Source organism: Triticum urartu, chromosome 3 (assembly GCF_003073215.2).
Source record: "Triticum urartu cultivar G1812 chromosome 3, Tu2.1, whole genome shotgun sequence".
In the NCBI taxonomy this organism is placed as follows: domain Eukaryota; kingdom Viridiplantae; phylum Streptophyta; class Magnoliopsida; order Poales; family Poaceae; genus Triticum; species Triticum urartu.
Genome location: NC_053024.1, coordinates 180769235 through 180773639, shown reverse-complemented (window position 1 = coordinate 180773639; position 4405 = coordinate 180769235).

Genomic DNA, 4405 nt, shown 5'->3' with positions numbered 1-4405 from the left:
GAGCATTGCCCCAGTGAGCAAAGGATGATGGAAACCATGATCCCCCCAGAAGTCGGGATGAGACTCCGGACAATGAGAGAGAGAAAAAGAAAGAAAGAAAGAAAGAAAAGAAAAAAAAGGGAAAAAGAAAAATAGAGAGAAGGGGCATGCTAGTTCCACGCTTGTGCTTCAAAGTAGCACCATGTTTTTCATATGGAGAGTCTCCTATGTTGTCACTTTCATATACTAGTGGGAATTTTTCATTATAGGATTAGATGCACACCCACTTAGTTCTCATATTGAGCTTTCATACACTTATAGCTCTTAGTGCATTTGTTGCATGGCAAACCCTACCCCGCGCATTGATATCGATTTATGGGCATCTCCATAGCCCATTGGTTAGCCACGTCGGTGTGAGACTTTCTTACTTTTTTGTCTTCTCTATATTTACCCCTATCATCATATTCTATTCCACATGTAGTGCTATATCCATGGCTTGCGCTCATGTATTGCATGGGGATTGAAAAAGCTGAAGCGCGTTAAAAAGTATGAACCAATTGCTTAGTTTGTCATCGGGGTTGTGCATGATAAATATTTTGTGTTAAGAAGACAGAGCATGACAAGACTATACAATTTTGTAGGGATAGCTTTCTTTAGCGTTGATATTTTGGAAGACATGATTGTTCGTTGGGATGCCTGAGTATTGATGTCTTTATGTCAAATTATAGATTATTGCTTTGAATCACTTATGTCTTAATATTCATGCCATGATTAGATATATGATCAAGTTTATGCTAGGTAGCATTCCACATCAAAAATTATCTTTTTATCATTTACCTACTTGAGGACGAGCAGTAATTAAGCTTGGGGATGATGATACTGAAAGAAATATGCCCTAGAGGCAATAATAAAGTTATTATTTATTTCCTTATATCATGATAAATGTTAATTATTCATGCTAGAATTGTATTAACCGGAAACATAATACTTGTGTGAATACATAGACAAACTAAACGTCACTAGTGTGCCTCTACTTGACTAGCTCGTTAATCAAAGATGGTTATGTTTCCTAACCATAGACATGTGTTGTCATTTGATTAACAGGATCACATCATTAGGAGAATGATGTGATTGACATGACCCATTCCATTAGCTTAGCACCCGATCGTTTAGTATGTTGCTATTGCTTTCTTCATGACATATACATGTTCCTATGACTATGAGATTATGCAACTCCCGTTTGCCGGAGGAACACTTTATGTGCTACCAAACGTCACAACGTAACTGGGTGATTATAAAGGAGATCTACAGGTGTCTCCAAAGGTACATGTTGGGTTGGCGTATTTCGAGATTAGGATTTGTCACTCCGATTGTCGGAGAGCTATCTCTGGGCCCTCTTGGTAATGCACATCACATAAGCTTTGCAAGCATTGCAACTAATGAGTTAGTTGCGAGATGATGTATTACGAAATGAGTAAAGAGACTTGCCGGTAACGAGATTGAACTAGGTATTGAGATACCGACGATCGAATCTCGGGCAAGTAACATACCGATGACAAAGGGAACAAAGTATGTTGTTATGCGGTCTGACTGATAGAAGATCTTCGTGGAATATGTGGGAGCCAATATGAGCATCCAGGTTCTGCTATTGGTTATTGACCGGAGACATGTCTCGGTCCGCACGCTTAACGTTACGATGACAGTTTTATTATGAGTTTATATATTTTGATGTACCGAAGTTTGTTCGGAGTCCCAGATGTGATCACGGACATGACGAGGAGTCTCGAAATGATCGAGACATAAAGATTAATATATTGGACGGCTATATTCGGACACCGGAAGTGTTCCGGGTGATTTCGGAGAAAACCGGAGTGCCAGAGGGTTACCGGAACCCCCCGGGAGAAGTAATGGGCCTTATGGGCCCTAGTGGAGAGAGAGAGAGGGGTGGCCAAGGTGGGTTGCACGCCCCCCTCCCCCTCTGGTCCGAATTGGACTAGGAGAGGGGGGCGGCGCCCCCCTTTCCTTCTCCCTCTCCCCCTTCCTTTCCCCCTCCTAGTAGGAGTAGGAAAGAGGGGAGTCCTACTCCTACTAGGAGGAGGACTCCTCCTCCTTGGCGCGCCCTAGGGCCAGCCGGCCTCCCCCCTTGCTCCTTTATATACGGGGGCAGGGGGGCACCTCTGGACACACAAGTTGATCTTCAAGATCGTTCTCTTAGCCGTGTGCGGTGCCCCCCTCCACCATAGTCCTCGATAATATTGTAGTGGTGCTTAGGCGAAGCCCTGCGATAGTAGAATATCAAGATCGTCACCACGCTGTCGTGCTGACGGAACTCTTCCCCGACACTTTGCTGGATCGGAGTCCGGGGATCATCATCGAGTTGAATGTGTGCTAGAACTCGGAGGTGCCGTAGTTTCGGTGCTTGATCGGTCGGGCCGTGAAGACGTACGACTACATCAACCGCGTTGTCATAACGCTTCCGCTATTGGTCTACGAGGGTACGTAGATTACAGTCTCCCCTCTCATTGCTATGCATCACCATGATCTTGCGTGTGCGTAGGAAATTTTCTGAAATTACTACGTTCCCCAACATTGGCATCCGAGCCTAGGTTTTATGTGTTGATGTTATATGCACGAGTAGAACACAAGTGAGTTGTGGGCGATATAAGTCATACTGCTTACCAGCATGTCATACTTTGGTTCGGCGGTATTGTTGGATGAAGCGGCCCGGACCGACATTACGCGTATGCTTACGCGAGACTGGTTCTACCGACGTGCTTTGCACACAGGTGGCTGGCGGGTGTCAGTTTCTCCAACTTTAGTTGAACCGAGTGTGGCTACGCCCGGTCCTTGCGAAGGTTAAAACAGCACCAACTTGACAAACTATCGTTGTGGTTTTGATGCATAGGTAAGATTGGTTCTTGCTTAAGCCCGTAGCAGCCACGTAAAACTTGCAACAAACAAAGTAGAGGACGTCTAACTTGTTTTTGCAGGGCATGTTGTGATGTGATATGGTCAAGACATGATGCTAAATTTTATTGTATGAGATGATCATGTTTTGTAACCGACTTATTGGCAACTGGCAGGAGCCATATGGTTGTCGCTTTATTGTATGCAATGCAATTGCGCTGTAATGCTTTACTTTATCACTAAGCGGTAGCGATAGTCGTGGAAGCATAAGATTGGCGAGACGACAACGATGCTACGATGATGATCAAGGTGTCACGCCGGTGATGATGGTGATCATGACGGTGCTTCGAAGATGGAGATCACAAGCACAAGATGATGATGGCCATATCATATCACTTATATTGATTGCATGTGATGTTTATCTTTTATGCATCTTATCTTGCTTTGATTGTCGGTAGCATTTTAAGATGATCTCTCGCTAATTATCAAGAAGTGTTCTCCCTAAGTATGCACCGTTGTGAAAGTTCTTCGTGTTGAGACACCACGTGATGATCGGGTGTGATAGGCTCTACGTTCAAATACAACGGGTGCAAAACAGTTGCACACGCGGAATACTCAGGTTATACTTGACGAGCCAAGCATATATAGATATGGCCTTGGAACACGGAGACCGAAAGGTCGAGTGTGAATCATATAGTAAATATGATCAACATAGTGATGTTCACCAATGAAACTACTCCATCTCACGTGATGATCGGACATGGTTTAGTTGATTTGGATCACGTGATCACTTAGAGGATTAGAGGGATGTCTATCTAAGTGGGAGTTCTTTAGTAATATGATTAATTGAACTTAAATTTATCATGAACTTAGTACCTGATAGTATCTTGCTTGTTTATGTTTGATTGTAGATAGATGGCCCGTGCTGTTGTTCCGTTGAATTTTAATGCGTTCCTTGAGAAAGCAAAGTTGAAAGATGATGGTAGCAATTACACGGACTCGGTCCGTAACTTGAGGATTATCCTCATTGCTGCACAGAAGAATTACGTCCTGGAAGCACCGCTGGGTGCCAGGCCTGCCGCTGGAGCAACACCAGATGTTATGAACGTCTGGCAGAGCAAAGCTGATGACTACTCGATAGTTCAGTGTGCCATGCTTTACGACTTAGAATCGGGACTTCAACGACGTTTTGAACGTCATGGAGCATAGGAGATGTTCCAGGAGTTGAAGTTAATATTTCAAGCAAATGCCCGGATTGAGAGATATGAAGTCTCCAATAAGTTCTATAGCTGCAAGATGGAGGAGAACAGTTCTGTCAGTGAGCATATACTCAAAATGTCTGGGTATAATAATCACTTGATTCAATTGGGAGTTAATCTTCCAGATGATTGCGTCATTGACAGAATTCTCCAATCACTTCCACCTAGCTACAAGAGCTTCGTGATGAACTATAATATGCAAGGGATGAATAAGACAATTCCCGAGCTCTTCGCAATGCTGAAAGCTGCGGAGGTAGAAA